This window comes from Rattus norvegicus, chromosome 19 (genome assembly GCF_021556685.1).
Source record: "Rattus norvegicus strain SHRSP/BbbUtx chromosome 19, alternate assembly SHRSP_T2T, whole genome shotgun sequence".
Lineage (NCBI taxonomy): Eukaryota > Metazoa > Chordata > Mammalia > Rodentia > Muridae > Rattus > Rattus norvegicus.
The window spans coordinates 49,367,260-49,383,066 of record NC_141552.1 but is presented as its reverse complement, the minus strand read 5'-3'; the positions used below and the strand labels follow the sequence as shown (position 1 = coordinate 49,383,066).

At 45.2% G+C, this 15,807-nt stretch overlaps 2 long non-coding RNA genes across 3 annotated transcripts in view; one reads left to right on the top strand and one right to left on the bottom strand.

Moving 5' to 3' along the window:
• LOC147999441 (uncharacterized) overlaps positions 1-9,916 on the bottom strand; it is a 23,433-nt gene extending 13,517 nt beyond the window's left edge. Inside the window, exons 1-2 of the long non-coding RNA XR_015644122.1 lie at positions 9,747-9,916; positions 8,079-8,307 (exon numbers count right to left, since the gene is read on the bottom strand). This is a non-coding gene — a long non-coding RNA (uncharacterized LOC147999441). The remainder of the gene's footprint in view (positions 1-8,078; positions 8,308-9,746) is intronic.
• The window catches only part of LOC147999440 (uncharacterized), a 17,504-nt gene extending 1,697 nt beyond the window's left edge, over positions 1-15,807 (top strand). Inside the window, exons 2-3 of one of the 2 annotated variants that reach the window (XR_015644119.1) lie at positions 13,136-13,243; positions 15,608-15,807. This is a non-coding gene — a long non-coding RNA (uncharacterized LOC147999440). Of the gene's footprint in view, positions 1-13,135; positions 13,244-15,547 lie in introns of both variants that reach the window. The other variant, XR_015644120.1, reaches the window with a different exon arrangement.

Here is a 15,807-nt window from a genome sequence, read left to right as displayed (position 1 = left end):
GAGCTGGGGACAGGCTCAACTCCAGGTTAAAGAGACAAAGTTGTGAGAGAAGACAGTATTGAGGCTTCCTGGACTGGAAGAGCTGATCCAGGAAGTATTCGCATAAAGTAGACTTGATGTCCAGTGTCTGTGAGACTGAAGAAAATCACGAAAGCTGCTAAGATAACTGGCAATTTGTCATCTCTTTTGCCTGAACACACTGTTGTTTTTTTCCTCTTCCTATATTTTATTTGTTTGTTTAATTAATTGATTAGTTAATTATTAGTGTGTGTGTGTGTGTGTGTGTGTGTGTGTGTGTGTGTGTGTGTGTTTAGGTGAGTACATGCCGCAGCATGTGTGAGGTCAGAGGTCAAGTAGTCGACTACCTAGGTCAAGAAGGAAGTTGATCCCTTCTACCATGTAGGTCCTAGGTATCAAACTGAGGTCATTAGGCTCGGTGGCAAGCGCCTTTGCCCACTGAGCCACCTCATCAGCTCCATCACCGGTGTTCATGGCTCAAGTTCCCTTTGGGCTCCTGAAGGGTCAGAACAAAGACAGATAGATGACAGACGTGTCCCTGTGACCTAGACAGCTAGGACAGTGGCCGATATCTGAAAGCTCTAAAGAGAGAGTGCATTTGCTGACCTTGTTGTCAGAGCCAGGTCTTCCGCAGGGCGAGGTATTCCTTGTGCATGGCATTACAGAACGTTTTGGGGTTTTGGTTTCTTTTTAGCTCCCACAGGCCACAAAGATGCAGTTACTAAATTTGCCCAGAGGGGCTTCCCCATAACTGTCCCCACCTATTCATCATGCCAAATCTGGAGCAAAATTGTAGTGAGACACAAAGTACTTATTCATGGTTCCAAGATCTCAAACTTCAAAGAGTTAACTCCTTTTCGCAAACATATAATCAACTCCCAAGGAGAATGTGGCTTCAAGGGCTTAATTAAATGAAAATGATGCTGAGATGCCTATAGCCACCAGGCCGACAAGTGTCATCACTTGCTATCTGCAGCTGCATGGCACATGCTGACTCACACAATAGGCCATGAAGATCCCCAATCCTGGGGCTGGACCTTGTCACAGTTTGTTGTGCAGTTCTGGGAGGATGCTTCTCCCCCAGAACCAGGGTCCTGCTTAGTAAAACCTTCAGCAGTTATGCTTTTTGGGGACCTTTCCACTCCCCTGCCAGAGAAGCACTTCTCCGAAGCTCTTTGGCTTGTATGCAGGCAGAGAGCACTAGGAGCCTTTCTTTAACAACAGCAGGTTCTCTCCACATGGCCCAAATAAGCAGTTAAAAGAACAGAGAAATCAGAAGCAAGCCAAACTGCAGAACACTCGGCTTCCTCCCTCTCCACAAAGATGTTTGCCTGCTGTTCTTCAAGAGAAAAGCGTGGCCAGAGGGATCCAGGCTTCTTGACTCTCTCGCCATGGTTAAGTAGCTACTCTGTTTTGAGCCTCAGTTTCCACACCATAAAATGGCCATGATTGTGATATTAAACAGGAATGTACATTTGATGAGGGCCTCAAGCACGCACCCTGGCAGTGAAACCACTGCCAGTTTCTTGCAAGACAAAGGAAGAATCTGCCTGTTGTTCAAAAGTTTCCTCTGAGATTGAAGCAGGAAGGAGACACCTCAAAGAGCTTCAGGAAGTCCCTGAAACTGATCAGATTCACTGAGCTTATCCCTACCAGAGCAAACAATAAAAGCAGAGAATCCCATTCAGAAGAGATAAAACTGAGCAGTGTAGACCATTCTGAGACAAGACCCGTTCTGCATAGAACCGTTGCAGAAACCAGCAAAGCTGCCTGGAAGGGGTGTAGAGCAACCTGGGGACCTGGAAAGGACACTCTCCAGTCCATTAAGCTGTCTGCATGTCACACAGGCAGGAACTCCAGGTTCCCAGCTTTGTGAGATGTCCCCTGTTCTGAGGTGGGGCATGGTGGTGCAGCTGCTTTTGGGTCATTTCTGCTCCTGTAGTAACTCTTCACCCATATTCCTTTAAGTAACCTCATTGGCTTAACAAATTGGACTTTAGTGGTATCTATGCTTTAGCCTGTTGTGGGTTCCCTCACTGGGGTGAGCATATGTGTGTGTTGCACATCCCTAAGAAATGTTTTGTCACACAGCACTGTCTCCCGAGTTAGATGAGTGAAATGGGGTAATTGTAAGACTGTATAAATACCCGTGAGCATTTGTACCCACTTACAGGTATGCGCCACTCTGTCTGGCCTCACAGTATTTCTTTCCTATTCCTTAGGCTGGAGACTAGTTTTGGTAACCACTGTACTTTTTTGTTGGTGTTTATATCATTGATTTCACTAGATCAGACAAGGATTAATCGGAGTCTGCTGGTTTGGTCTGTCATGGGAATTTCTATACTTTGCCACTGAATAGCATATTATTGTTGTTACTGTTGTTACTATTATTATTGCTAGGTATTGGACCCAGAGCCTCGAATGCCCATCAAGCACTCTGTCACTGGGCTGGATCCCCCCCCCCTTGACTGGTTTTAAGCATTGTTTTGGTACCTGAAACCTTCATGACTATAACAGTAATGACCAAAATGCACTATCCCACTTACCAGAAATGAAGAGGGCCAAGAGAAGGATTAAATTCCATGGCTGTGTCCATTGAGGGAGAAAGAGACTCATACAAATTCCAAATAGGCACAGACTTGATGGCTTGGGGATCTTTTTGCAGAAATCATGATCACCGTGCTAATGAAACTCAATACACTCACAGAGCACCCAAGACTGGGAAGGAGAAATGGCAGAGGGTGTTGGGTCTCAGTGGGACCAGGCAAGGCAGCAACCAGAGACTGAGCTTGAGACTAGGTACCCTGGAGTCTTTATCTTGAAGTAAATCCTTAGTAATTTTATTTTTGTGTGTATAGTTTGTTGAGACAGAGTCTTGTGTAGCCCAGGCTGGCCTTCAACTCCTGATCTTCCTGCCTCTACCTTCCAAATGGTAGATTTAAAGGCATGTGCCACCATACTATACTGGCTTGTGTTTTATGAGTAATGTCTGTCAATGGAACAACACGAAATGCATCAGACACTAAGAGTCTCTATTCATGTGTGTTCTTGCCTTTGGCCTCCTCTTCTCTTCCCTTCTCTACCTGCAGCTGCCACCCAGCAGCAAGGGCATCCACCTTGGAAGGGCACCTGGACCTAGGCACAGAAAGTTTGTCCTTTGTACCAAACTATGGGGCAGGCCTTAGGCACCGTGTGGGTCTATACCTCAGCTCCGAGTACTGAGGAAGTGTAATGCTAAATAGCAAATGTTTACTGCCCATTGTAGGTGAAGGGAGGCTGTGGAAATGGTTCCCCTACGTTGTGAACTAGGCTACTCAATCTTCTAACTGGTGCTCAGTCTCACCAAGTACGTGGCTGGCCCACGTGGCTACAGAGGAGAGAGTCCCAGGATCAGCAAAGCTGGAAAGAGCTTACTGTGGAACATGGTGACATCCCTCAGCCTGTCTGTAACAGGAAGACTGAGATGGTGACAATGGACTCAAACCCCAGAGAGCATAGCATAGAGAGTTTTTACTTCACCACATGGGGCATTTCTGCAGCATGCAACAGCCTGGCCGTAAAGAACTGGATGACTGGGTGTGTCTTCTGCTTATGTTGGGAGCACAAAGGGACTATAATACATGCTTATATATTGGGACAGACAGTGGTGACACATGCCTTTAATCACAGCACTTGGGAGGCAGATGCAGGCAGATCTCTGAGTTCAAGGCCAGCCTGGTCTACATAATGAGTTCCAGGATAGCTAGAGCTACACAGTGAGACACTGTCTTGAAAAGATGAAAGAGAGAGGGAGAGGGAGAGGGAGAGGGAGAGGGAGAGGGAGGGAGGGAGGGAGAGAGAGAGAGAGAGAGAGAGAGAGAGAGAGAGAGAGAGAGAGAGAGATTGAATGTACACTGGTAAAATCTTTGGAAAGCATACTTTCTTAGTAAAGTCCAAGAGACACATAGTCCTAAAGGAATTCCTGTGCATGTGCACAAGGAGACAAGATTAAGGGAAGTACCATGGACAACACTCCCAAATCAGGAGTCATATTTATAGAGGCTGGATATGGTAGTGTACCCTTACAGTGAGCTCACACAGAGCAGCAAGCACCACTGGACCATAGCTACAAGTGGCCACAGGTAAGACACTGGAATAAAACATGGGGCAGCGGCCCTGTGGATGCTCAGTCTTTATGAACCACAGTTCTACTGCTTCCATTGTCTGAGTTCTTAAACAGGGAAGGAGTGAGTCACGGTGAAGAGTCCTTTCCATCCAACCTTCCAAGAGTCCTGATGCCTGAACTTCTCCAACTAGAAATGGATTCCTCTGAGTCAAGACCATGACTTTTGGAAACTCAAGAGTTCTGATGGTTCCTGGTTCTGCAGTGACCAGTGGACCCCAGAAAAAGTACCCAAGAGGAAAGTGATGGTCAGGAGACCGAGTAGTAGGATCAAAGGCAAAACCCTGGGCAGACCGAAATGAGGGATGGACCACGTAGTGAGACATAGGAGACCAGCAAAGCCAATGAAATGACAAGTTTTAGAGTAGTGACTGAAACTGGTTAAGTACTAAGAGGTCAATCAACACCACCAAAGAACAAGCATCTGTCAATTAATTTGAAAGTTAAGAAAGTCTCCTGTGGTTGGAGATGTAGTGCAGTGGTAGATTATTTGTGCAGCTCAAAGTCCTGGGTGGGCTCATTTTCCAGTACCGAAAGGAGTTATTGCCTGGGCTATAACTGTAGCTCAGAAGTCTTGGTGGGAAGTAAAAAACACTTGGAAGCACAACATGTGGGCTCTATTCAAAAAGTTGGTCAAGAGCAGGACAAACGCTCCAATAAGGGGGGAGAATAAGACTTTCTGGGGTGGGGAGAATTATGTTTATAGGGTAAAGGATGGAACTAGACACGGGAAGGATAGGAGGGTCAGGGACCAAATGGAAGGGTAACTTGCTGACTTGGATCCTAAAAGAGGCAGGGAGTGTGGGAGACAGACCCCTGGAGGAGAATAGGTCTTAGAAATGCCATGTGGTGCTAGGTGTCTATAATCCCAGCACTTGGGGGACTCAAGCGGGAGAGTTGTAGATGAGGAGCATTGTGGGACTTGCATGGCACAGGGGCAGACGTTTAGATCAATAGAAACAGGTGAGGAGGACCATTGAGCATTGGATAAGCAGGAAACCCAGGATGGATTCAGAGTCCTGGCAGCTGTTCATGAAGGACTAGTAAAGAGCTGTTCCCATGTTGGTACTACTTTTCCTTTGTCTGGCACCGCATGACGGCCCCAAACCTCTAAGGAGAAAATGGAAGCAGTATTATTCCAAGTTGGGGTAGACTGAGAGGGTTCAGCTAGTCATGGAATATCACAGACACTCAGAGCTGCTTAGCCAGTGGTAGCTCTGAAACAGCTGGGGGTGGCAGACAAACGGGGCCTCTTCCAGTTTCTTCTCTGAATGGAAACCAGGAACTATGAACTACTGTTCATTTCACGGATAGTAAATAGGAAAGCCATTGGGGTGGCTGGAGTTGATGCCTTTAGCATCACAACAGCCACCGCACTCCACTTGGCTGAGTAACAGGCAGGGTCAAGTGATTTTTACGAGCATATGACCTCTGGCTCTCTCCCTTGTGTGTCTGTCACACACGAAGTAATAACAGGATGAGCTTCCCGTTTTCATTCTCCACTGGACACAGGTGCCCACCACTGCAGGGCTTAAGGAGAGAAGTGTGCACACTTCTGCACTGTCTACTTTTGATCAACCTGATGGCACACTGAGAGGCTGACTGCAGTTTAAACCAGCACACCCAGCCATTGCATTTCCAAACGAGGGCCAAGTTTTAAGCTGTACAGCAATGCCTACCCGTCATCACAACTCCTAAGTATGTCTGGGCAAATTCGTCAGTTGTTCAGGGATGAGGTAGGTAGGAGTGTGTGTGTGTGTGTGTGTGTGTGTGTGTGTGTGTGTGTGTGTGTGTGTAGCTATGCATGTATGTGGAGGTCAGAGGATAATTTTTAGGAATTAGCTTTTCTTTTCTTCCACTGTGGGTTCTGGGGATGGAACTTGGGTTGTCAGGCTTTTAGGCAGCAAGCCACTGAGCTGTCTCCGCAGCCCATAATTTTTAAATCATTTTCAGCCTTGTCTCTCCCTGTCCCTGCCCTTCCCTTCTCTCCCTTTCTTTCTAACAGGGTTTCTAGCCTGGGCTAACCCTTAAATTCTGTATGTAGCTGAAGATGGCCTTACACTCCTGATCATCCAGCCTCTATGACGAGATTAGTCCACGTTCTACCATGCCTAGTCAAGTCTTGTATGCAGCCCTGAAGGTGACTCGCTATTTTATCACTTTACCTCTCTTTACCATGCTGAGGGTTGAACTCTGGGCCTTCTGTATGTTAAGCCACATATTCCTGAGCTGCAGCCTCAGCCCACGTTACTTCTTAAATGCAGAGAAACAGAAAAATATGAATAAATATTATCATTAAACATTTAAGTATTTTAAAATTTTTAGGGGCAGGGGCTGGGGATTTAGCTCAGTGGTAGAGCGCTTACCTAGGAAGCGCAAGGCCCTGGGTTCGGTCCCCAGCTCCGAAAAAAAGAACCAAAAAAAAATTTTTAGGGGCATAAGTTGTGCAAAGCAAAAACAATTAGCTGAACGTGAAGCTCATTTGATAAAGCACCTGCTAGGGTTCAATCCCCAGGATTCCCAGGGCTGCATAAACTGGGCATGGTGAGTCACATCTGTAAATCCGGTAACGGAGTTTCCACAGAAAGAATTTAAATGCACCTAAACAGAAGGATAACTGAAGGATGCGGGCGCTTTCTCCCAGAGGGGCCACTCTTACTCGCCACCCAGGAGCACCACATCAGACGCCCCTGTAAACCTGCATCCGGTGACTTTACACTCAACTTCCCTTTGGTCACCTCTTTTCTGCTCTCCAGGGCTCAGGGCCCATGGCTCGGTGTCCCCATCCCACCATACACACCCCTACTCTCTCTGTACTTTAAGGTTAGAGTATCAGAAGGCACCGAGGATGTTGTATGGCTAACCTAGGGAAGAAGCAAAAGACATCATGGGCACCCCTTGGGAGGTTAAGTGACCCCTTCATTGAATAATCACGCCCACAACCGGTCTCAGACATCTGTGAATAATCTTGAGCCTTGTAATTTGTGCCTTTTTGGAGTTCCACGAAATTTAGAAGATTACACAAGCTAAGAATGATGATATCTCTCTGACTGTGTGTCGTCCTAAAATAACATGGTTTGGCTAGTCTTTCTTCATGGGTCATCTTACCATGCCCCGGCAGGAATGATGTGGGTGGCCGTTTGCCCCTTTGCCTCAAGAAAGAGCTAGGCAGGGCTGGAGAGATGGCTCAGTGGTTAAGAGCCCCGACTGCTCTTCCAGAGGTCCTGAGTTCAATTCCCAGCAACCACATGGTGGCTCACAACCATCTGTAAAGAGATCTGATGCCCTCTTCTGGTGTATCTGAAGACAGCTACAGTGTACTTACATATAATAAATGAATAAATCTTTAAAAAAAAAAAAGAGCTAGGCAAAGCTACTCTGAACTGAGGGTCCTGAGGCCTGGAGAGAACAGATGCTGTACAAAAAAAACCCCAATAATATAAAACAAAACTACCTTCTATACCTCCTATACTTTGCCTTGGGAAGGACTACAGTATACCTTGCATAACTGTGTAGATGTAAATTTAGCTGCAAGGTCTTCTAGAAAAAGAGGGGCTTCTAGAAAGTTCTTCAGGGGTTAAAGAGAATGGAGGCCAGACAGTATTGAGGACTAGAATGGAGTATGCAAACTGCAGACTACAGAACCATATATTGGGCCTTGTCCAATGTCCTGGGACACATAGTTAGGGTCACCTCTCTTCAATAGGCAAATTAAACAGACAAGGATTAGAGAAAAGATCAAAATGAAATGTATTCTAAGAGACCACATTGGGAAAAGGAATAAAAATGTCCAGTGTGTGCCCCAAGTCTATCTTCCTGATCCTGACATGAGGTTCAGGTCTAAATAGAGAGAAAGAATCACAATAAGCAATTCTAGTCAAAGTGTGGTTCTACCCACCGTTCACTCCTCAGTTTTTCTCAGCTCCAAGTCTCTCCTATACTTGGTCTAACAAGTTGTCAGAAATGTTTCCTGGCAGACAGTTCCTCCACTGGCTGGAACCAGGTTTCAGCCTTTTCTTTCTTCCAGCATGAGATTTCAGGAGAAATTCCAATTTCTTGTAGACCATTGTTTCACTTGTCTGATAGCCAAAAGGATAGTCTTAGCATCTCTCAGGATAGCTTCACTCCTGTCAAGATGATTACAGGGAGAGAGGTCCAGTTTGCCAGGGCACTTGCATAATACAGTGTGCTCTGATGACAAGTTGTGGTCTCAGGGTAAGAGCTAGGCTCTATCCACTGGTTTGCTGGTCCACTGGAGGTCTGTGAGGAGGCTGAACTGCTCAAGGGCTGACTCCATCATCTCAGGAGCCAGGGCTGAAGCTAAGCAGAAAGGCCTCAGCCTTTGTTTCAGCTTCACCCGAGGATTCAAACCCCTGGCATAGGCTCTAGACTCTGTGCATGCGGGCGCCTGCCTAAGACGGTGGCAAAGCCCTCTACTGCCATCCATGTTTGCCCTCTGCAGTTCGCTCAACTTTCTCGGGAATGAGAGATACATGTTATCTCTTAGACACCCAGAGGTTCCCTCCCCGTGCCCACCGGCAGGGCCTGAGACCTCTGCCCTTTCAGCCTTGGCAGAGGAAGATGGAGGTGGGAAGTTTCTTTCATGACCGCAGGAAGCTACACTGCTTACTCAGAAAATCAGGTAACCCAGACTCAGGACCACATTGTGTGAAGCAAAGCAAAGCTTCAGGCAGACCCCCGTTCTGTCCTTTTCCAGACCTCGATAACGTCACTCAGCTGCTTTGACTTTACAATTTATTTTTAAATTTCAGTTATTCTCTCCCTCCCTCCCTCCCTCCCTCCCTCCCTCCCTCTCTCTCTCTCTCTCTCTCTCTCTCTCTCTCTCTCTCTCTCTCTCTCTCTCTGTGTGTGTGTGTGTGTGTGTGTGTGTGTGTGAGAGAGAGAGAGAGAGAGAGAGAGAGAGAGAGAGAGAGAGGTGGGGGGAATGGCATTGTATGTACACGAAGGTCAATTCCTTTCTTCTACCATGTGGAACCGGGGACTGAACAAAAATGATTAGTGGTGGCAAGCACCTTTACCCACAGAGCCATGTCACCAGTCCCTTCCATTACCCTTTTGTAAAATAAGTCTCACTGCAGCAAAGTTATAAGGACTACACTGATGCCATGTAGTCTAAAGAGTGTTAGCTCCTGAGTAAGAGCACCCTGGAAATGGGCAGGAATAATATTTATCCAAGCAACATCTCCTCACAATGTCTTACGCTGAGTACCCAGGAACACCAATATCACATGAAGATTTAGGGGGAAAATGCTTTAATAGTGAGAGAACAGGGAGAAGTGTCAACTGTGGAACCATGGCTGGGAGGCAGAGGCAGGTGGGTCTCTGCGAGTTAGAGGCTAGTTTAATCTACAGAGTGAGTTCCTAGGTGGGCAGATGGTGAGCAATCATTTCAGAGAAAAAATAGGGAAGAGGATGCAAAGTTTGTAGTAATTTTAAAGAAAAATATGAGCCGTTTGACCCATGCTGTGGACTTCTCAGAGCTCCCATCCAGGGGAGCTTACAGACACTGACACAAGAGAGCTTACACGGACACAGAGAAGCTTACAGATACTGAAGCTCAAGGCCAGGGCCTCCCGTCACTTCACAAGGATCTCCATATTTCCCTGCTGAAAGTCAAGAATCCTGTGAAATCATTTCGTAGCTGGAGAGGTGCATCATAGGACAATCCAGAAACCACAGTGGCCCCGTGCCTGCTGCTCTCTCTCTCTCTCTCCTGGCTCACACAGCCTGAGCCTTTCTAACTTGTGAGTCATCCTGGAGCACAATTGTCCAAGGCTTTAGATTCTCAGGAAAAGGGCACTCCCATTTCTAGGAACAGTTCATGAGATTTGCTTTGTGTCAAACTTAGGATGTTCAGCCAGGTCCAAGTTATTTCTCTTACACCCATCCCTGTCTCTTGCCACTACTGGGGTCACCCTGGAAGGTCAGATGCTTAGATATGACCTGGAGGTGACCCAATCTCTTCACTTGAACTGCCTGTGTCCTCCTGAGCTCAGATCGTGGGCTCTTAGTACAAGTAGACCTGGGCTGGGACAGGCTCTCCCATTCACGTTCTCACTGTGTACATCCTTCCTGGAGCTAACTTAACTAATTTATGAACAGAAAAATGGTATCAGCGACTAAATGGTGGGAATGCCTGTGTTTTGTCAGTGAAATATCATGAGAATGTATTATTTATGCACACAATGATATATTATTGTGATAGGAAAAAAAGAAAGGCCAGCATTCCTGTTAGCTGCTTCCTGGCAATTTTACATTCTGAATTTGAACTAAAATTTTATTTAATTTAAATAACTGTTCATTTTTTAATTTATTTTGAGATAGAGTCTGACCATATAGCTCACGCAATATTCCAAAGCTGGCCCTGAAAGTGTGATTTTTTTCCCCTGTCTTAACCTCCCAAGCACTGAGAGTATGAAAAGGTACTACCACAGTGGCATAAGTTAAATTTTGGGGGTTTTGTTTTTGTTTTTGTTGTTGTTGTTTTATTTCTTTGTGGTTTTTGTTTGTTTGTTTGTCTTTTGGAGACGGGGTTTCTCTTTGTAGCCTTTGGCTGTCCTGGAACTAGGTTGTCTTGAACTCACACAGATCCTCCTGTGTCTGCATCCTGAGTGCTGGAACTAGAGGCCTGCACCACCACCACCCAGTTTAAGTTCACATTTTAAAGTAGAAAGACTTAGAATGTTTTTCCCATGTGGACAGAAAGCACTAGAAACTCAATGGTTTTACATACATGATGGGGCTGAACATAAAATAGTACTTATTCACTAGGCTTCAGGTATTATTAAAGGTATCTTCTTCACTTGATCTTAGCCAAAAGGCCGAGAAGCGATTAAAGGTATCTTCTTATGACTCAAAATCATGTGCACACAAAACAATAGGAAAGCTGTTGGTGGAGTAAACGAATACAGATTTTGAAGCTGTGGACTTGGGAAGTCACACTCCCCCAGAAAACATACTAAATGTGGCAGTAATGGCAGATATGAAACTGTAGTCCTCATTCTCCCAACAAAGACTATGATTTTATCACGCTTTAGGCTCAGTCTTAAGAATGATAACAGTGGACAAATTTGCAAACGCCCCTGCCCTTGATAAGCCACATTCCAGCCAGAACAGAGAATTCTCATTCAGCATCCTTCACACAGCACTGCTGCTGTGCCTGCCTTGTCACTTCGGGAAGGAGGACTCTTCACCAGCCCCTTCTCAGCAGGTGTGCACATCTGCAGTTTCTAGTCAGCTTAAGACAGAGAGGTGACCAGTCCCACTGGGGTCAAAGGGACTAGAGAAGGTGTTTTTCCTTCTGCTGTGACATAGACTGATCTGGTCATGTCCAGCCCTTTGACATTGTAACACGATATTGATATTCAAGAGAGGTGCAATGGAGTTACAAAAATCAAAGCAATATATTCCTTTCATGTTTTTTCTTCTCTTTTACTTTGAGATTATAATTTCAACTTTTCTCCCTTCCCTTTCTTCTCTCCAAACCCTCCTGTGTTACCCTCCCTGCTCTTCTTCAAATCTATGGATTCCTTTCTCACTGTTACGTGTGTGTGTGTGTGTGTGTGTGTGTGTGTGTGTTCCTAAATATACCATGCTCAGCCCATATAACGTTACCATAATGTTTTAAGAAAATCTAGACTTTTGTGTTGTGTGCCTCATTCTTAGCTGTCCTTGGTCCATGGGGCCATAGGTTAGACATACCTGATTTTTTTTTTGTAGAAAGAGAAACTGAAATGCCCCTGCCATGATGGAGTTCACAACTGAGCCAGAAGACTGGGAGTCCAGGAGTAAACTACCAGAAGAAGCAGAAATAGCAGCAAAAGCATTGTCTTTGGGAGACAGATTTAGTTACATGTAAAGGACAACTCTGAAGGCTGAGGTCCACTTGAGTCAGAAGTTTCAACCTGAGCCACATTGTGAGACCCCAACCCTGAGAAGGGGGAGGTGTTGGGGGTCACTGAGTAGGCCCTGTTCCTTCATTATTAGGCTCTGCTGCTGTTTCATGATGAAGCCCAGAACAGGAGAAGCAGAGTCAGAGTGGTGAGAGAGAAAAGAGCTTTATCAGCAAGAAGATGTGGGTGTCCATTTTTTAAAAAGGTCATCTTGGGCCAATGAGATAGCTCAGTATACAAAACTACACGCCGCACAAGCCTGAAAACTTGAGTTTGATACCCAGAAGCTCCAGCGAGAAGGAACCAACACTGGGGGGAAATTTTCTGACTTCTACACACATGCTGTGACACATGAACGCATGTGCACACACCCAAGGAGATTTTAAAAGCTGAAATGGCCACCTTACAGGTTTTGGGTTGCATGGACTGCTGTTTTCCACAAGTCACCAGATATTCTGAGTTCTGTAGATCTAAGGAAAGAGTACTTTGCCCAAGGTCTTGAGCTGAGGATGTGGCTTAGAGGAACATGCACATAAGCCCTGGACTCAATTCCCACCTAGCCCCCCAAAGTAAGAAAGTTTTATAAATCATGCTTTCTTTTAGTTCCTTTTCCCAGATACAGCTAACTCTGCAGTTAGTAGTTAAAACATAAAAAGGCATCTTTCCCTTGGAGAACGAGAGGTAGTAAAAGGTTGTGCTTCCCTAGAGAACTAGGAGAGCTAGAGAAAGTCGACTTTCCTCCAGAGGACAAGAGGAGGTAACACTTGCTGGAGAACAGTTTTTAAAACACGATTCAAAACACAAGTGTGGGCAAGGAGGGGGCTGTATGTGGAGGAGCCAGGGCTTCAGGTCTATGGCCATATTCTAGCTCCTAAGGAAGTTGTTTTTGTCCCATGAGAGACAGAGTTAGTTCCTCCACCACATGGAGGATGTTCAGATGCTAAGCAACAGGGGCGACAACTGTCTACTCTTGCATCTAATTTCCCCATTATATCAACACATGCTGTCAGAAAAGACTTCTGTGTCTCTCCCTCTGTTTTAGACACAAGTGCAATCAGGAGCTGTTCCTCCACCAGGATGAATGAAAACAGGCTTTGGAGAACCAAAGCCTTGCTCTCAAGTCTACAGAGACCAACTGCTGAAGTACCAGGTAACGGGCAGTAGAGTTGGCTGTGGGACACATGCAGAAGGTTGTGGACTGTCAGCTGATCAGACATTTCACGTGAACTAGCTGAAGGATCTCAATTCAGCACCTCACGGAATCTGATGGAAAAGGCAGATGTACTGTGGGCCAGCCAAACTTTTCCAGCAGTTGGATATTCTAGCCTGACCATGTACTTGCGGAAATGGGCAGTTAGGGTGGGAGGTTCAAAACTAACCTACACAGTGTTTAAATACATATGATATATGCTGTATATAGATTCTGTTCATGTGAAGGCAGAACCAGGGCTACATGAAAGCCCCAGGGGGCTGATGCCAGCTCCACACTTGCAGAGCACAGAAGTCTCCATTTGCATGGACATGCAAGCAGAGGCTGTCAAAAATTTTAGTTGGTGTAAATGATTAATTCAATCTCTCCCTACTCTAAGATGCTTTGTGAAGCTTTCACAGTATGGTGAGCAGTGGCTATGATCTTTAAGAACCCTCCAAGAAATATCTGGGGAACTACTGAACTGGTAAAAAAGTTTAAAATGGAAATTAGGGAGATGGCTCAGTGGGTAAGGTTTGCTGTGGAAACATGAAGACCTAAGTTTGGATCCTTAGCACCCATGTAAAAGCCAAGTATAGGGGTGCATGTCTCTAACTCCAGTGCACTGAGGAAGGGCAGGCTCTCAGGCCAGCCGGTCTAGCTCAAACAGTGAAATCCAAGTCCAGAGAGTGTTGGGAGTCCTTTGTCTACTTCTCTAAAGCAGAGAAAGACAGAAGAAAAGAGAAGTTTGCCTGCCAGGCATAGTCAAGGTGGGTTAGGGTCTGTAGGGTCTGTTAGCAGATTCCCCAGGCTGCTGGGGTATGGAAGGATAAGAGAAGGTGCACTTAAGGCTCAAGGCTGAAGAGTCTATTGGCCTCGGTAAGAGAAATAGAGAAGCTTTTGGATGGGAACAGATGTCTTATGTGTATATTTTAGCAACTTTCTGTTAGCTTGTAGCTTTGATCCCCATGGTCCGAGAGGTATGAAAAGGCTATGAACAATAACTTGCTGCTGGTGTGGTATTGACCTGCGGCCCTCCTATAGCTGTCTCTCGCATCTTCTTCCCCTTTCCTATCTTTAATTCTCGCCCCCATCCCCCGCCAAGGATGGTTTGACTTTGTACCTGCAGGCTGATGCAAGTGAGAACTCCTGTCTCAAACAAAAAAGGAAGGTGGAGAGTGGCAGAAGTAAATTCTAGCCTCCACACACACTAACATACATTGACGCGTGCACGTGCACACTCACACATGCACGTGTATACACGTACCACACAAATATACCAAAGAGAAGTGTGCATGCTTGTTGGATGTAAATTGCATGCAAAGATAAAAGGACTCTTTCATCCTGTATATTAGCAAAAGTATGAGTTATGCACAGTGTGGGCTAGAAGAGAACTGGAGATTTGTGCTGCTGATTGGTTAAGTTAGGTACCACCCTCAAAAAAATACCAACAGCACCAAAAAGTCCAAACTGCCTTTAGTTCTGTGACTCAATAACTCTCTGTTTGGGTATTTTATTTGCCATGAAGAATGATTTGGGGGAAAGTCATGCTATGAGCTTCTAGGTTTTTATTAACAACAATAATTTGTTAATAACATTATTCATTGATAATAGAAAAATGTCTTGAGGCAGAAGAATAGGAAGATATATGATGGACTTAAAAGCCATCATTATAAATAATATGTGTCAAAGATTGTTCCTCAAGGCAATCCTGCACTGTCCAGGGCACAAGGACATCTCTTTGAATATTTGTTGGATGCCTGAGTGAACACATAAACAACCAATCACATGAATTCAAGCAATGGGAAAAAAAAGCTTACATAACAAAATACTAGTGCAATGTGTAAGCCATGATCCTCAGAATATGAAAGGCTGTAGATGAGTCTAAGGTGTAGATTATCATTTGGAAAAACTACAAACAGATGCTAGTATCATGTAGTAGGATAGTGTATTGTATTCTTAGTCATTCAGCTTGTTTTGCTGAGCGCCTATTATGCACTTGGTGCTGTTCTATACAGTATGTGCAATGGGGGGCAGGAGTAGATGAAGTATGCTCACTCTAGTGGGTCACCAGAAGGTTAAGATTAGAGAAGAGACATGATAACAAAATTATACATATAATGCACACACACACGGATTCTGGGGGCGCCTGCACACATGTGACACATGTGTAAAAACAATAAATATTTAAATAGCCATTTTTAAAATAACATTTAAAAAAGGAGATTCTTCAGAGCAGCTAACTGATCTCTCTCATTTCTGCAGACATTATAGGGATGTGCTTCTCAATTCACATTTAGATGCATGTTTCATGTGCTGTATCAGGTCACGTGACTTCAGACCGAACTGCTGATTTGGGAAATCCTGAAGTTGACTACTTGTTAGGCTGCTCTTAGAAATCCCACACAAAGGACATCTGCAGCAGCATCCCTCACAGATCAACATCACTGAAGGAGACCTCGTGGGAAGTCTGAATGTTTTGGCAAGATTATTTGAAAAACTAATAAAGTCCTTGTAATCCCTTT